Source organism: Scyliorhinus torazame, chromosome 20 (genome assembly GCF_047496885.1).
Source record: "Scyliorhinus torazame isolate Kashiwa2021f chromosome 20, sScyTor2.1, whole genome shotgun sequence".
In the NCBI taxonomy this organism is placed as follows: domain Eukaryota; kingdom Metazoa; phylum Chordata; class Chondrichthyes; order Carcharhiniformes; family Scyliorhinidae; genus Scyliorhinus; species Scyliorhinus torazame.
Genome location: NC_092726.1, coordinates 41353216 through 41370355, shown reverse-complemented (window position 1 = coordinate 41370355; position 17140 = coordinate 41353216). Strand labels below are relative to the sequence as shown.

At 52.0% G+C, this 17140-nt stretch overlaps 10 non-coding genes and 1 pseudogene across 10 annotated transcripts; all 11 read left to right on the top strand.

Annotated features, from left to right (window-relative positions):
- Nucleotides 1–1516: 1516 nt before the first annotated feature.
- LOC140397283 (U2 spliceosomal RNA) lies at nucleotides 1517–1695 on the top strand (annotated as a pseudogene).
- A 785-nt stretch (nucleotides 1696–2480) lies between these two features.
- On the top strand, nucleotides 2481–2671 carry LOC140397582 (U2 spliceosomal RNA). Its single transcript, XR_011937015.1, has one exon. It is a non-coding gene; the product is annotated as a U2 spliceosomal RNA (small nuclear RNA).
- Nucleotides 2672–3457: 786 nt separating this feature from the next.
- On the top strand, nucleotides 3458–3648 carry LOC140397523 (U2 spliceosomal RNA). The gene has a single exon (XR_011936958.1). It is a non-coding gene; the product is annotated as a U2 spliceosomal RNA (small nuclear RNA).
- A 787-nt stretch (nucleotides 3649–4435) lies between these two features.
- Nucleotides 4436–4626, top strand: LOC140397580 (U2 spliceosomal RNA). The gene has a single exon (XR_011937013.1). It is a non-coding gene; the product is annotated as a U2 spliceosomal RNA (small nuclear RNA).
- A 785-nt stretch (nucleotides 4627–5411) lies between these two features.
- On the top strand, nucleotides 5412–5602 carry LOC140397698 (U2 spliceosomal RNA). The gene has a single exon (XR_011937130.1). It is a non-coding gene; the product is annotated as a U2 spliceosomal RNA (small nuclear RNA).
- Nucleotides 5603–11749: 6147 nt separating this feature from the next.
- Nucleotides 11750–11941, top strand: LOC140397173 (U2 spliceosomal RNA). The gene has a single exon (XR_011936743.1). It is a non-coding gene; the product is annotated as a U2 spliceosomal RNA (small nuclear RNA).
- Nucleotides 11942–12726: 785 nt separating this feature from the next.
- On the top strand, nucleotides 12727–12917 carry LOC140397538 (U2 spliceosomal RNA). The gene has a single exon (XR_011936973.1). It is a non-coding gene; the product is annotated as a U2 spliceosomal RNA (small nuclear RNA).
- A 786-nt stretch (nucleotides 12918–13703) lies between these two features.
- Nucleotides 13704–13894, top strand: LOC140397587 (U2 spliceosomal RNA). Its single transcript, XR_011937020.1, has one exon. It is a non-coding gene; the product is annotated as a U2 spliceosomal RNA (small nuclear RNA).
- Nucleotides 13895–14680: 786 nt separating this feature from the next.
- LOC140397457 (U2 spliceosomal RNA) lies at nucleotides 14681–14871 on the top strand. The gene has a single exon (XR_011936894.1). It is a non-coding gene; the product is annotated as a U2 spliceosomal RNA (small nuclear RNA).
- Nucleotides 14872–15656: 785 nt separating this feature from the next.
- Nucleotides 15657–15847, top strand: LOC140397715 (U2 spliceosomal RNA). Its single transcript, XR_011937145.1, has one exon. It is a non-coding gene; the product is annotated as a U2 spliceosomal RNA (small nuclear RNA).
- A 777-nt stretch (nucleotides 15848–16624) lies between these two features.
- On the top strand, nucleotides 16625–16815 carry LOC140397566 (U2 spliceosomal RNA). Its single transcript, XR_011937000.1, has one exon. It is a non-coding gene; the product is annotated as a U2 spliceosomal RNA (small nuclear RNA).
- The last annotated feature ends 325 nt before the right edge of the window (nucleotides 16816–17140 follow it).

Below are 17140 nucleotides of genomic sequence, written 5' to 3'. Positions count from 1 at the left end.
TGGCCTCTGGAGCCAAGGTAAACCGGGGCAAGAGCGAGGCCATGTTCTTTGGGAACTGGGCCGACCGGTCCTTTGTCCCCTTCACTGTCAGGTCAGATTACCTGAAGGTGCTGGGGTTATGGTTCGGAGCTGCTGGGGCGTGCACCAAAAACTGGGAGGAGCGCATAGGAAAGGTAAGACAGAAACTGGGCTGGTGGGAGCAACGCTCCCTCTCCATTGCGGGCAAAACCCTGGTCATCAGGTGTGAGGTACTCTCGGTGCTACTGTACGTGGCGCAGGTCTGGCCCATAACCCGACCCTACGCCACAGCAGTCACCCAGGCCATCTTCAAATTTATCTGGCGATCCAAGATGGACCGTGTCCGAAGGGACACCATGTACAAACCTCTGGAGAAGGGAGGGCGGAACGTACCCAACGCCTCCCTCATCCTGTTGGCCACCTTTGTGTCCAGCTGCATCAAGCTGAGCGTGGACCCCCAGTACGCAAACACCAAGTGTCACTACATACTGAGGTTCTACCTGTCCCCGGTGTTGCGAAGGATGGGCCTGGCCTCATTGCCGCGGAACGCTCCAAGTAGTTGGACCGTACCGTACCACCTGTCCTTTGTGGAAAAGTTTTTGAAGGAAAACACCTTTGACCACAAGGCAATGAAGCAGTGGTCAGCACGTAATGTCCTCGAGGCCCTCAGGGAAAAAGAGACCGTGGAGGACGTTGGATGGTTCCCTGAGCAGACTGCCAGAGTCATCTGGCAGAACGCCTCATCACCAGAACTTTCAAACAAGCACCAAGACCTAGCTTGGCTGGTGGTGAGAAGGGCCCTCCCTGTCAGATTCTTCATGCACACCCGAAGGCTCTGTGCCAATGCACGCTGCTCTCGGAGTGGCTGTGGGGGAAATGAGACGGTCACACACCTCCTTGTGGAATGTGCCTTTGCAAAGAAGGTCTGGAGAGAGATGCAGTGGTATTTGTCAAGGTTTATCCCTAACAGATCTGTGACACAGGACTCTGTGCTCTACGGACTGTTTCCAGGGACACACACCGAGACAAATATCAACTGCTGCTGGAAGGTCATCAACTCGGTAAAAGACGCTCTTTGGTCTGCCCGAAACTTGCTGATCTTCCAGTGCAAAGAATTGTCCTCGACCGAGTGTTGCAGACTGGCACATTCCAAGGTCCAGGACTACGTGCTGAGGGACGCACTCAAGCTTGGGGCAGCTGCCGCCAAGGCGCAATGGGGAAACACCACTGTGTAAAGTCTTTCCAGCAAATGTATACCGAGGGGCGGGTAACAGTGTAAAGCCCCCTCGGTCTGGGCAACCAACACTCCAATGTATAAAATCAACATGCCACTGTAAATATTTCAGAAGGAATTGTAATGTAAAGAGTGATATGTGTACGACAATATCAAAAGTGAATGAAAGAAAGTCAAGGCAGCATGTAACCCTGCCGGAAATGTACAGTCAAGACAATTTGAAATGTTTCTGTAATGCTCATGATAAATTTTTATGAATAAAGTATATTTTTTGAAAAAAAAAAAAAAAATCTGTTCTTATCAGTTTAATATCTGATATGTCCTCAATATGGAGACCGAATATTAAATTGATTTTTAGGACTCGGAGATGGTTCAGGGGCTTGCTCCTTCCGCTCCACGCATCAACCTGGGCTTGCAGTGCTTCCAGGAATGGTGCCTTCACCCCGCTTTGGGGCGGAAATGTATAAAAGCAGAAAATGCCGCAAAACCTGCCTACCCCTTTTCTCTGTTGTCCAGTTGCTTCATCTTGACCAATTTAAGGCATTTCAAGCTCCAAAGCATTGCTAGCTTTTCTGCTGGCGGGAGCTTCGTGCACTAATGTTGCGAGTCGATGGACTCGAGGACTTTCGGCAGCCAGGCTCCGTTTTCAGCTGATATGCCGCACAGATTTCCTGCTGCTTTTTACAGGCCACTCACCCTCACCCTCGGATGCCGACTTGCCTTCTCCTCACTTCAGTTACCACATCCCTTCATCCTGCACAACGGGATACTGTTGCGACAGACTGAACGGTATCCTGTTTGGATGTAGGTATACCTTCACGGCGTCTCTTTTCGTTCTCCTGACTCCACGACCAACACGCCAGGGTGGAGCTCAGGGAGACTAGACATTGCCCTCTGTTGGATTCCGCCAGTACTTGCTGTTTGCACGGATTGCCCTTTGTTCGGCAAAGGTGGAGATGACTTCGACTCCCTCTGTTGGGTGTCACTGGGCCTTCACAGCGTCTCCATTTCATCTGGTGACGACAGGGGACGGCTTGCCAGACGATGTCTTCCTGTTGTGTTTTACTGGTTCTGCATGCTCAGACACCACCGTGCTCGGCCAAGCTGGATGTCTCTTGTCCAAGAGTGAGCGTAGACTAAAAGTTCCAAAGCACAGTCGAGCGCAGCAAGGTGCACCTGAATGTCGGTGGACGAGGAGGACAAGAGCCATTGCCGGAAAATATGGGCCATCGCTTCTCGGCCTTTTGGCTCAGATCAAGTGTAATATCTGTTCTTATCAGTTTAATATCTGATATGTCCTCCATCTGGGGACCGAATATTAAATTGATTTTTAGGACTCGGAGATGGTTCAGGGGCTTGCTCCTTTCGCTCCACGCATCAACCTGGTCTTGCAGTGCTGCCAGGAATGGTGCCCTCTCCCCGCTTTGGGGCGCAAAATGTATAAAAGCAGAAAATGCCGCAAAACCTGGCTTTCCCCTTTTCTCTCTTGTCCAGTTGTCTCATCCTGACCAATTTAAGGCCTTTCAGGCTCCAAAGCATTGCTAGCTTTTCTGCTGGCGGGAGCTTCGTGCACGAATGTTGCGAGCCGATGGACTCGCGGACTTGCGGCAGCCAGGCTCCGTTTTCAGCTGATATGCCACACAGATTTCCTGCTGCTTTTTACAGGCCACTCACCTTCACACTCGGATGCCGACTTGCCTTCTCCTCACTTCAGTTACCACATCCCTTCATCCTGCACAACGGGGAAGTGTGGCGACAGACTGAACGACATCCTGTTTGGATGTAGGTACACCTTCACGGCGTCTCTTTTCGTTCTCCTGACTCCACGACCAACACGCCAGGGTGGAGCTCAGGGAGACTAGACATTGCCCTCTGTTGGATTCCGCCAGTACTTGCTGCTTGCACGGATTGCCCTTTGTTCGGCAAAGGTGGAGATTACTTCGACTCCCTCCGTTGGGTGTCACTGGGCCTTCACAGCGTCTCCATTTCATCTGGTGACGACAGGGGACGGCTTGCCAGACGATGTCTTCGTGTTGTGTTTACTGGTTCTGCATGCACAGACTCCACCGTGCTCGGCGAAGCTGGATGTATCTTGACCAACAGTGAGCGTAGACTAAAAGTTCCAAAGCACAGTCGAGCGCAGCAAGGTGCACCTGAATGTTGGTGGACGAGGAGGACAAGAGCCATTGCCGGAAAATATGGGCTATCGCTTCTCGGCCTTTTGGCTCAGATCAAGTGTAGTATCTGTTCTTATCAGTTTAATATCTGATATGTCCTCAATCTGGGGACCAAATATTAAATTGATTTTTAGGACTCGGAGATGGTTCAGGGGCTTGCTCCTTCCGCTCCACGCATCAACCTGGTCTTGCAGTGCTTCCAGGAATGGTGCCCTCTCCCAGCTTTCGGGCGCAAAATGTATAAAAGCAGAAAATGCCGCAAAAACCTGGCTTCCCCTTTTCTCTCTTGTCCAGTTGTCTCATCCTGACCAATTTAAGGCCTTTCAGGCTCCAAAGCATTGCTAGCTTTTCTGCTGGCGGGAGCTTCGTGCACGAATGTTGCGAGCCGATGGACTCGTGGACTTGCGGCAGCCAGGCTCCGTTTTCAGCTGATATGCCACACAGATTTCCGGCTGCTTTTTACAGGCCACTCACCTTCACACTCGGATGCCGACTTGCCTACTCCTCACTTCAGTTACCACATCCCTTCATCCTGCACAACGGGGAAGTGTGGCGACAGACTGAACGGCATCCTGTTTGGATGTAGGTATACCTTCACGGCGTCTCTTTTAGTTCTCCTGACTCCACGACCAACACGCCAGGGTGGAGCTCAGGGAGACTAGACATTGCCCTCTGTTGGATTCCGCCAGTAGTTGCTGTTTGCACGGATTGCCCTTTGTTCGGCAAAGGTGGAGATGACTTCGACTCCCTCTGTTGGGTTTCACTGGGCCTTCACAGCGTCTCCATTTCATCTGGTGACGACAGGGGACGGCTTGCCAGACGATGTCTTCGTGTTGTGTTTTACTGGTTCTGCATGCACAGACTCCACCGTGCTCGGCCAAGCTGGAGGTTTCTTGACCAACAGTGAGCGTAGACTAAAAGTTCCAAAGCACAGTCGAGCGCAGCAAGGTGCACCTGAATGTCGGTGGAAGAGGAGGACAAGAGCCATTGCCGGAAAATATGGGCTATCGCTTCTCGGCCTTTTGGCTCAGATCAAGTGTAGTATCTGTTCTTATCAGTTTAATATCTGATATGTCCTCAATCTGAGGACCGAATATTAAATTGATTTTTAGGACTCGGAGATGGTTCAGGGGCTTGCTCCTTCCGCTCCACGCATCAACCTGGTCTTGCAGTGTTTCCAGGAATGGTGCCCTCTCCCCGCTTTGGGGCGCCAAAAGTATAAAAGCAGAAAATGCCGCAAAACCTGGCTTACCCATTTCTCTCTTGTCCAGTTGTCTCATCCTGACCAATTTAAGGCCTTTCAGGCTCCAAAGCATTGCTAGCTTTTCTGCTGTCGGGAGCTCCGTGCACGAATGTTGTGAGCCGATGGACTCGCGGACTTGCGGCAGCCAGGCTCCGTTTTCAGCTGATATGCCACACAGATTTCCTGCTGCTCTTTACAGGCCACTCACCTTCACACTCGGATGCCGACTTGCCTTCTCCTCACTTCAGTTACCACATCCCTTCATCCTGCACAACGGGGAAGTGTGGCGACAGACTGAACGGCATTCTCTTTGGATGTAGGTATACCTTCACGGCGTCTCTTTTCGTTCTCCTGACTCCACGACCAACACGCTAGGGTGGAGCTCAGGGAGACTAGACATTGCCCCCTGTTGGATACCGCCAGTACTTGCTGCTTGCACGGATTGTCCTTTTTTCGGCAAAGGTGGAGATTTCTTCCACTCCCTCCGTTGGGTGTCACTGGCCTTCACAGCGTCTCCATTTCATCTGGTGACGACAGGGGACGGCTTGCCAGACGATGTCTTCGTGTTGTGTTTTACTGGTTCTGCATGCACAGACTCCACCGTGCTCGGCCAAGCTGGAGGTTTCTTGACCAACAGTGAGCGTAGACTAAAAGTTCCAAAGCACAGTCGAGCGCAGCAAGGTGCACCTGAATGTCGGTGGACGAGGAGGACAAGAGCCATTGCCGGAAAATATGGGCTATCGCTTCTCGGCCTTTTGGTTCAGATCAAGTGTAGTATCTGTTCTTATCAGTTTAATATCTGATATGTCCTCAATATGGAGACCGAATATTAAATTGATTTTTCGGACTCGGAGATGGTTCAGGGGCTTGCTCCTTCCGCTCCACGCATCAACCTGGTCTTGCAGTGCTTCCAGGTATGGTGCCTTCAGCCCACTTTGGGGCGGAAATGTATAAAAGCAGAAAATGCCGCAAAACCTGCCTACCCCTTTTCTCTGTTGTCCAGTTGCCTCATCTTGACCAATTTAAGGCATTTCAAGCTCCAAAGCATTGCTAGCTTTTTTGCTGGCGGGAGCTTCGTGCACTAATGTTGCGAGCCGATGGACTCGCGGACTTGCGGCAGCCAGGCTCCGTTTTCAGCTGATATGCCGCACAGATTTCCTGCTGCTTTTTACAGGCCACTCACCCTCACCCTCGGATGCCGACTTGCCTTCTCCTCACTTCAGTTACCACATCCCGTCATCCTGCACAACGGGGAAGTGTGGCGACAGACTGAACGGCATTCTCTTTGGATGTAGGTATACCTTCACGGCGTCTCTTTTCGTTCTCCTGACTCCACGACCAACACGCTAGGGTGGAGCTCAGGGAGACTAGACATTGCCCCCTGTTGGATACCGCCAGTACTTGCTGCTTGCACGGATTGTCCTTTGTTCGGCAAAGGTGGAGATTTCTTCGACTCTCTCCGTTGGGTGTAACTGGGCCTTCACAGCGTCTCGATTTCATCTGGTGACGACAGGTGACGGCTTGCCAGACGATGTCTTCCTGTTGTGTTTTACTGTTTCTGCATGCTCAGACTCCACCGTGCTCGGCCAAGCTTGATGTCTCTTGACCAACAGTGAGCGTAGACTAAAAGTTCCAAAGCACAGTCGAGCGCAGCAAGGTGCACATGAATGTCGGTGGACGAGGAGGACAAGAGCCATTGCCGGAAAATATGGGCTATCGCTTCTCGGCCTTTTGGCTAAGATCAAGTGTAGTCTCATTTGATCGAGGGAAGCTGAGGATTTCGATGACGATCGTGGATTGGAGAACTCGGAGGGATTGAACTCGCCAAAGAAGAAACGTTTGGAGCTTGGCTGCTATTGGTGGATCTACATGCTGGCCTAAACCTCGGGTTTAGGCCTAACGCCGATACAGTTTCACACCCAACGTACGAGCTATGGATGCAGCTGCATCCCGACCACCAGGCTGGGGCGTGCGAAACACTGTCCGAGTCACAGTGAAGAAAACGGATGGAGAGTCACCTTTGGACCGGAAACACTTCGTGAAGAAGGTGCTGCTCGAGTGCTGTGGGTTTAAAGCAACAGAGATCTTCTGCTTGCAAAACTTCCCCAAGAATGGTTTCTTTGATGTCACCTTCAAGAGCGTCGCAGCGTGCATCAAATTCTTGAACGTCTTCAAGGAAAAAGGTAACCAGAGTCCCTTGTCGATCCTGACTGCGGAACCTCTGTTTACGCTACCGGCACAGCGAAATCGGGTTGTTACACTGCACACGTACAACCCCCACGTCCCTGCATCTGATGTGCTCACGTTCCTCGCCAGGTACGCTGAGCTGAAAAGTGACAGCGTGCAAGTGAAAGACACCTTCGGCATCTGGACAAGTGAGCACCAGGTCAAGGTGACCCTAAGAACGGACAGCAACGGAGCCATCCTGCATCCCCCCTCCAATTTCGCTATTGGAGTAAATCGTGGCTACCTCTACTACGTGGGACAGCCACGAGTATGCCACACCTGTGGCAAAACGGGGCACGTTGCCGCAAACTGCAGTGTGACCTTCTGCAAGAACTGCAGGCAGGAGGGACACATGACTAAGGACTGCAAAGAAGACAAGTGCTGCAACCTGTGTGGGGAAGCCGGCCATCTTTACAGGGCCTGCCCGAAACGCGGGGCAACATACGCTGAAATCATCAGCAGCGGAGTTAAAAAGGCGACCAGAGAGGAGGTGCATACACCCTCCACCGAAAAAGACACCACGGCTCAGAATGAGAAAAAGCAACAAAAGGGCCCCCAACAAAAAGAAGAGGCCCCAGCACCTCCTGACAACCCAACCCCAGCCCCATCTGATGAGGAACACTCAATGGAAGAGGAAGAGGATGGGACAAAGAATAAAGAGCCCTGGGAAACAGTGAACAGGGACAAACGAAAGCGGAAACAAAAAAACAAACTGAAGAACCCCCCGAGGTTGTAGTGGCAAAAAGCGACACCTCTCAGCCGGCGCACTTAGCGCCGACACCTCATCCGATGAGGGAAAACAGGACAAGAATCGGCCTCAAATAAAGAGGCAAAGCACCAACGTAGAACGGAAGGCACAGACCCCCCCAGACCACCGACCGGGAAGGAAACAAGGTCACAGACCAACCCCCGATAGTAACGAGCAGCAACAACCCAGGTGAAGACCGGCCTGCAACCCCAACACCTACTGACTGCCATGACGAACGCCAGGGCTACATCACCCCCCCCAATGCATCTGCATCAAAATCACGGGGCCAGTACGGACCAGAACAGCTTTCTCAGCCCTGCAACTGTGCTAAAGTTTGCGAGCACCACCGGCATGCTGGGGAACATCGAACAGCTGGAACAGCCAACTGTATAGACTCTAGACTCTTGAGACTGGTAAATCTACCTTTTTTATAATGGGTTTAAAAATTGCATCCATAAATGTGCGAAGCATCAAAGATACTTCGCGGTGTGTAGCCACACTCAACTATTTGGCAAATGTAAAAGCTGACCTACTGTTCCTGCAGGAGTGCGGAATTCCGCACCTCAGCAACTACAGGCGCTGGTCGAGCTGGTGGTCCCACGGGCCATCCATCTGGTCAGGAGGAAACGACTGCCGTTCCTCCGGCCTGGGTATTCTGCTGCGGGGAGGCAACTTCACCATCTCCGACGTTAAGGAGGTGGTGGGCGGGCGCCTCCTCGTAGCAGACGTGAAATACAAAAACACCCCTCTCAGACTTATTAATGTGTACGCCCCGGCCGTAAAAAGTGAGCGGCTGGCAGTCCTTCAGCAACTCCCACTGCTGTTGGCCACCTCCAAGCCGGTCATCCTGGGTGGTGACTTCAACTGCATCATCGATGCGGCTGGACGATCCAGCAAAGCCGACAGCAAACTAGACGCTACGTCCAGACTCCTGATGGAAACGGTAAAAGACGCCAAGCTGCTCGACGTCTGCAGCAACCCTGCAGACGGCGCGCAGCGTAGATACACATGGTCACGGCCAGACGGGTCCGTCCGCTCCAGGATAGACTTCTTTTTTGTGTCCCGAGCTTTCACGGTCAGGTCCACCGACGTAACGCCGGTGTTCTTCTCTGACCACTGCCTCCTACTGGCCGACTGCCACCTGCAGGAAGACCAGGGGGTAGGCAGGGGGACGTGGAAGCTAAATGTAAAACTGCTGACCCCTGAGAACATCGAGGAACTCAGGAGGGATTACAAAGGTTGGAGAACCGTGAAACCCCTCTTTGAGGCCCCACATCTCTGGTGGGAAGCAATCAAGGGGAATATCAAGAGGTTTTTCATCCTCAAGGGCGTTCAAAAGGTGAGAGAGAGACGAGGGGTCATGTCCAGGCTCCAGAAAAGTATGCAAAATTTGCTCCAGCTGCAGTCGATGGGGGTGGATGTCAAGGAGGATCTCCAAGAGGTGAAGAGCCAGCAAGCCTCGCTCTACACCTCGGAGGCCTCCAAGGTTATCTTCCGTTCCGGAGTCCGCTCCGTGGAGCAGGACGAAAAGTGCTCACGCTTCTTCTTCCAAAAGGTGCACAGAGACACCTCTGTGATCAGCAGCCTGAAGGAAGAAGATGGCTCTGAAAAGTCATCGCAGTCTGACATCCTGAGGATCAGCCAATCCTTTTATGCCGGACTGTATGACCTGAAGCCAACAGATAGCACTGTTTCCCAGACCTTCCTGTCGACTATCACGGAGGTCATAGGCGACAGCGAGCTGGAAAACCTGGACAAACCACTAACTCTGGACGAGCTGACAAAGGCCGCCAAGTCCTTCGAGACGAGTAGAACTCCCGGAAGCGACGGCTTACCGGTTGAGTTGTATTCGGCTCTGTGGGACTGGATGGGCCCAGACCTGCTGGAAGTGTACGAGAGTATGCTTCTGGAAGGCAGCATGTCAGAGTCCATGAGGAAAGGCATCATCACCCTAATCTACAAGCAGAAGGGGGAAAGGGAAGAAATTCGAAATTGGCGACCCATTTCACTGTTGAATGTGGACTACAAAATTCTAGCAAAGGTCATCGCCAATCGGGTCAGGTCTGCTCTGGAGTCGGTGATCCACCCTGACCAGACCTGTGCTGTACCCGGCAGGAAGATCTCTGATAGCCTCGCGCTACTCAGGGATACGATCGCCTACGTGCAGGACAGGGGGGTGGACACTTGCCTCATCAGCCTTGACCAGGAGAAGGCTTTTGACAGAATATCGCACACCTACATGATGGATGTGCTCTCCAAAATGGTGTTTGGGGAGGGAATTCGCAATTGGATCAAACTGCTCTACACAAACATCTATAGCGCAGTCTCAATCAATGGGTGGGAATCAGAAAAGTTCCAGATCAGATCTGGAGTCAGGCAGGGCTGCCCTCTCTCCTCTGCCCTTTTTGTGTGCTGCATAGAACCTTTTGCCGAGTCCATCAGGAGGGATCCGGGCATAAGAGGAGTGACGATCCCAGGCAGTGGAGGCATGCAAGTCAAGGCCTCCCTGTACATGGACGACGTTGCCGTCTTCTGCTCGGATCCTGCGTCTGTACGCAGGCTCTTGAACACCTGCGACCAGTTTGAACTGGCCTCTGGAGCCAAGGTAAACCGGGGCAAGAGCGAGGCCATGTTCTTTGGGAACTGGGCCGACCGGTCCTTTGTCCCCTTCACTGTCAGGTCAGATTACCTGAAGGTGCTGGGGATATGGTTCGGAGCTGCTGGGGCGTGCACCAAAAACTGGGAGGAGCGCATAGGAAAGGTAAGACAGAAACTGGGCTGGTGGGAGCAACGCTCCCTCTCCATTGCGGGCAAAACCCTGGTCATCAGGTGTGAGGTACTCTCGGTGCTACTGTACGTGGCGCAGGTCTGGCCCATAACCCGACCCTACGCCACAGCAGTCACCCGGGCCATCTTCAAATTTATCTGGCAATCCAAGATGGACCGTGTCCGAAGGGACACCATGTACAAACCTCTGGAGAAGGGAGCGCGGAACGTACCCAACGCCTCCCTCATCCTGTTGGCCACCTTTGTGTCCAGCTGCATCAAGCTGTGCGTGGACCCCCAGTATGCAAACACCAAGTGTCACTACATACTGAGGTTCTACCTGTCCCCGGTGTTGCGAAGGATGGGCCTGGCCTCATTGCCGCGGAACGCTCCAAGTAGTTGGACCGTACCGTACCACCTGTCCTTTGTGGAAAAGTTTTTGAAGGAAAACACCTTTGACCACAAGGCAATGAAGCAGTGGTCAGCACGTAATGTCCTCGAGGCCCTCAGGGAAAAGGAGACCGTGGAGGACGTTGGATGGTTCCCTGAGCAGACTGCCAGAGTCATCTGGCAGAACGCCTCATCACCAGAACTTTCAAACAAGCACCAAGACCTAGCTTGGCTGGTGGTGAGAAGGGCCCTCTCTGTCAGATTCTTCATGCACACCCGAAGGCTCTGCACCAATGCACGCTGCCCTCGGAGTGGCTGTGGGGGAAATGAGACGGTCACACACCTCCTTGTGGAATGTGCCTTTGCAAAGAAGGTCTGGAGAGAGATGCAGTGGTATTTGTCAAGGTTTATCCCAAACAGATCTGTGACACAGGACTCTGTGCTCTACGGACTGTTTCCAGGGACACACACCGAGACAAATATCAACTGCTGCTGGAAGGTCATCAACTCGGTAAAAGACGCTCTTTGGTCTGCCCGAAACTTGCTGATCTTCCAGTGCAAAGAATTGTCCTCGACCGAGTGTTGCAGACTGGCACATTCCAAGGTCCAGGACTACGTGCTGAGGGAAGCACTCAAGCTTGGGGCAGCTGCCGCCAAGGCGCAATGGGGAAAGACCACTGTGTAAAGTCTTTCCAGCAAATGTACACCGAGGGGCGCGTAACAGTGTAAAGCCCCTCGGTCTGGGCAACCAACACTCCAATGTATAAAACAAACATGACAATGTAAATATTTAAGAAGGAATTGTAATGTAAAGAGTGATATGTGTATGACAATATCAAAATTGAATGAAAGAAAGTCAAGGCAACATGTAACCCTGCCGGAAATGTACAGTCAAGACAATTTGAAAGGTTTCTGTAATGCTCATGATAAATTTTTATGAATAAAGTATATTTTTTTGAAAAAAAAAAAAAAAAAAAAAAAAAAAATCTGTTCTTATCAGTTTAATATCTGATATGTCCTCAATCTGGGGACCGAATATTAAATTGATTTTTAGGACTCGGAGATGGTTCAGGGGCTTGCTCCTTCCGCTCCACGCATCAACCTGGTCTTGCAGTGCTTCCAGGAATGGTGCCCTCTCCCCGCTTTGGGGTGCAAAACGTATAAAAGCAGAAAATGCCGCAAAACCTGGCTTCCCCTTTTCTCTCTTGTCCAGTTATCTCATCCTGACCAATTTAAGGCCTTTCAGGCTCCTAAGCATTGCTAGCTTTTCTGCTGGCGGGAGCTTCGTGCACGAATGTTGTGAGCCGATGGACTCGCGGACTTGCGGCAGCCAGGCTCCGTTTTCAGCTGATATGCCGCACAGATTTCCTGCTGCTTTTTACAGGCCACTCACCCTCACCCTCGGATGCCGACTTGCCTTCTCCTCACTTCAGTTACCACATCCCTTCATCCTGCACAACGGGATAGTGTGGCGACAGACTGAACGGCATCCTGTTTGGATGTAGGTACACCTTCACGGCGTCTCTTTTCGTTCTCCTGACTCCACGACCAACACGCCAGGGTGGAGCTCAGGGAGACTAGACATTGCCCTCTGTTGGATTCCGCCAGTACTTGCTGCTTGCACGGATTGCCCTTTGTTCGGCAAAGGTGGAGATGACTTCGACTCCCTGCGTTGGCTGTCACTGGGCCTTCACAGCGTCTCCATTTCATCTGGTGACGACAGGGGACGGCTTGCCAGACGATGTCTTCGTGTTGTGTTTACTGGTTCTGCATGCACAGACTCCACCGTGCTCGGCCAAGCTGGATGTCTCTTGACCAACAGTGAGCGTAGACTAAAAGTTCCAAAGCACAGTCGAGCGCAGCAAGGTGCACCTGAATGTCGGTGGATGAGGAGGACACGAGCCATTGCCGGAAAATATGGGTAATCGCTTCTCGGCCTTTTGGCTCAGATCAAGTGTAGTATCTGTTCTTATCAGTTTAATATCTGATATGTCCTCAATCTGGGGACCGAATGTTAAATTGATTTTTAGGAATCGGAGATGGTTCAGGGGCATGCTCCATCCGCTCCACGCATCAACCTGGTCTTGCCGTGCTTCCAGGAATGGTGCCCTCTCCCCGCTTTGGGGCGCAAAATGTATAAAAGCAGGAAATGCCGCAAAACCTGGCTTCCCCTTTTCTCTCTTGTCCAGTTGTCTCATCCTGACCAATTTAAGGCCTTTCAGGCTCCAAAGCATTGCTAGCTTTTCTGCTGGCGGGAGCTTCGTGCACGAATGTTGCGAGCCGATGGACTCGCGGACTTGCGGCAGCCAGGCTCCGTTTTCAGCTGATATGCCACGCAGATTTCCTGCTGCTTTTTACAGGCCACTCACCTTCACACTCGGATGCCGACTTGCCTTCTCCTCACTTCAGTTACCACATCCCTTCATCCTGCACAACGGGGAAGTGTGGCGACAGACTGAACGGCATCCTGTTTGGATGTAGGTACACCTTCACGGCGTCTCTTTTCGTTCTCCTGACTCCACGACCAACACGCCAGGGTGGAGCTCAGGGAGACTAGACATTGCCCTCTGTTGGATTCCGCCAGTACTTGCTGTTTGCACGGATTGCCCTTTGTTCGGCAAAGGTGGAGATGACTTCGACTCCCTCTGTTGGGTGTCACTGGGCCTTCACAGCGTCTCCATTTCATCTGGTGACGACAGGGGACGGCTTGCCAGACGATGTCTTCCTGTTGTGTTTTACTGGTTCTGCATGCTCAGACTCCACCGTGCTCGGCCAAGCTGGATGTCTCTTGTCCAACAGTGAGCGTAGACTAAAAGTTCCAAAGCACAGTCGAGCGCAGCAAGGTGCACCTGAATGTCGGTGGACGAGGAGGACAAGAGCCATTGCCGGAAAATATGGGCTATCGCTTCTCGGCCTTTTGGCTCAGATGAAGTGTAGTATCTGTTCTTATCAGTTTAATATCTGATATGTCCTCAATCTGGGGACCGAATATTAAATTGATTTTTAGGACTCGGAGATGGTTCAGGGGCTTGCTCTTTCCGCTCCACGCATCAACCTGGGCTTGCAGTGCTTCCAGGAATGGTGCCCTCTCCCAGCTTTCGGCCGCAAAATGTATAAAAGCAGAAAATACCGCAAAACCTGGCTTCCCCTTTTCTCTCTTGTCCAGTTGTCTCATCCTGACCAATTTAAGGCCTTTCAGGCTCCAAAGCATTGCTAGCTTTTCTGCTGGCGGGAGCTTCGTGCACGAATGTTGTGAGCCGATGGACTCGCGGACTTGCGGCAGCCAGGCTCCGTTTTCAGCTGATATGCCACACAGATTTCCTGCTGCTTTTTACAGGCCACTCACCTTCACACTCGGATGCCGACTTGCCTTCTCCTCACTTCAGTTACCACATCCCTTCATCCTGCACAACGGGATACTGTTGCGACAGACTGAACGGCATCCTGTTTGGATGTAGGTATACCTTCACGGCGACTCTTTTAGTACTCCTGACTCCACGACCAACACGCCAGGGTGGAGCTCAGGGAGACTAGACATTGCCCTCTGTTGGATTCCGCCAGTACTTGCTGTTTGCACGGATTGCCCTTTGTTCGGCAAAGGTGGAGATGACTTCGACTCCCTCTGTTGGGTGTCACTGGGCCTTCACAGCGTCTCCATTTCATCTGGTGACGACAGGGGACGGCTTGCCAGACGATGTCTTCCTGTTGTGTTTTACTGGTTCTGCATGCTCAGACTCCACCGTGCTCGGCCAAGCTGGATGTCTCTTGTCCAACAGTGAGCGTAGACTAAAAGTTCCAAAGCACAGTCGAGCGCAGCAAGGTGCACCTGAATGTCGGTGGACGAGGAGGACAAGAGCCATTGCCGGAAAATATGGGCTATCGCTTCTCGGCCTTTTGGCTCAGATCAAGTGTAGTATCTGTTTTTATCAGTTTAATATCTGATATGTCCTCAATCTGGGGACCGAATATTAAATTGATTTTTAGGACTCGGAGATGGTTCAGGGGCTTGCTCCTTCCGCTCCACGCATCAACCTGGTCTTGCAGTGCTTCCAGGAATGGTGCCCTCTCCCCGCTTTGGGGCGCCAAATGTATAAAAGCAGAAAATGCCGCAAAACCTGGCTTACCCTTTTCTCTCTTGTCCAGTTGTCTCATCCTGACCAATTTAAGGCTTTTCAGGCTCCAAAGCATTGCTAGCTTTTCTGCTGTCGGGAGCTCCGTGCACGAATGTTGTGAGCCGATGGACTCGCGGACTTGCGGCAGCCAGGCTCCGTTTTCAGCTGATATGCCACACAGATTTCCTGCTGCTCTTTACAGGCCACTCACCTTCATACTCGGATGCCGACTTGCCTTCTCCTCACTTCAGTTACCACATCCCTTCATCCTGCACAATGGGGAAGTGTGGCGACAGACTGAACGGCATTCTCTTTGGATGTAGGTATACCTTCACGGCGTCTCTTTTCGTTCTCCTGACTCCACGACCAACACGCTAGGGTGGAGCTCAGGGAGACTAGACATTGCCCCCTGTTGGATACCGCCAGTACTTGCTGCTTGCACGGATTGTCCTTTTTTCGGCAAAGGTGGAGATTTCTTCCACTCCCTCCGTTGGGTGTCACTGGCCTTCACAGCGTCTCCATTTCATCTGGTGACGACAGGGGACGGCTTGCCAGACGATGTCTTCGTGTTGTGTTTTACTGGTTCTGCATGCACAGACTCCACCGTGCTCGGCCAAGCTGGATGTCTCTTGACCAACGGTGAGCGTAGACTAAAAGTTCCAAAGCACAGTCCAGCGCAGCAAGGTGCACCTGAATGTCGGTGGATGAGGAGGACACGAGCCATTGCCGGAAAATATGGGTTATCGCTTCTCGGCCTTTTGGCTCAGATCAAGTGTAGTATCTGTTCTTATCAGTTTAATATCTGATATGCCCTCAATCTGGGGACCGAATGTTAAATTGATTTTTAGGACTCGGAGATGGTTCAGGGGCTTGCTCCATCCGCTCCACGCATCAACCTGGTCTTGCCGTGCTTCCAGGAATGTTGCCCTCTCCCCGCTTTGGGGCGCTAAAAGCATAAAATGCCGCAAAACGTGGCTTCCGTTTTTCTCTCTTGTCCAGTTGTTTCATCCTGACCAATTTAAGGCCTTTCAGGCTCCAAAGCATTGCTAGCTTTTCTGCTGGCGGGAGCTTCGTGCACGAATGTTGCGAGTCGAAGGACTCGAGGACTTTCGGCAGCCAGGCTCCGTTTTCAGCTGATATGCCGCACAGATTTCCTGCTGCTTTTTACAGGCCACTCACCCTCACCCTCGGATGCCGACTTGCCTTCTCCTCACTTCAGTTACCACATCCCTTCATCCTGCACAACGGGATACTGTTGCGACAGACTGAACGGCATCCTGTTTGGATGTAGGTATACCTTCACGGCGTCTCTTTTCGTTCTCCTGACTCCACGACCAACACGCCAGGGTGGAGCTCAGGGAGACTAGACATTGCCCTCTGTTGGATTCCGCCAGTACTTGCTGTTTGCACGGATTGCCCTTTGTTCGGCAAAGGTGGAGATGACTTCGACTCCCTCTGTTGGGTGTCACTGGGCCTTCACAGCGTCTCCATTCCATCTGGTGACGACAGGGGACGGCTTGCCAGACGATGTCTTCGTGTTGTGTTTACTGGTTCTGCATGCACAGACTCCACCGTGCTCGGCCAAGCTGGATGTCTCTTGACCAACAGTGAGCGTAGACTAAAAGTTCCAAAGCACAGTCGAGCGCAGCAAGGTGCACCTGAATGTTGGTGGATGAGGAGGACACGAGCCATTGCCGGAAAATATGGGTTATCGCTTCTCGGCCTTTTGGCTCAGATCAAGTGTAGTATCTGTTCTTATCAGTTTAATATCTGATATGTCCTCAATCTGGGGACCGAATGTTAAATTGATTTTTAGGACTCGGAGATGGTTCAGGGGCTTGTTCCATCCGCTCCACGCATCAACCTGGTCTTGCTGTGCTTCCAGGAATGGTGCCCTCTCCCCGCTTTGGGGCGCAAAATGTATAAAAGCAGAAAATGCCGCAAAACCTGGCTTCCCCTTTTCTCTCTTGTCCAGTTGTCTCATCCTGACCAATTTAAGGCCTTTCAGGCTCCAAAGCATTGCTAGCTTTTCTGCTGGCGGGAGCTTCGTGCACGAATGTTGCGAGCCGATGGACTCGCGGACTTGCGGCAGCCAGGCTCCGTTTTCAGCTGATATGCCACACAGATTTCCTGCTGCTTTTTACAGGCCACTCACCTTCACACTCGGATGCCGACTTGCCTACTCCTCACTTCAGTTACCACATCCCTTCATCCTGCACAACGGGG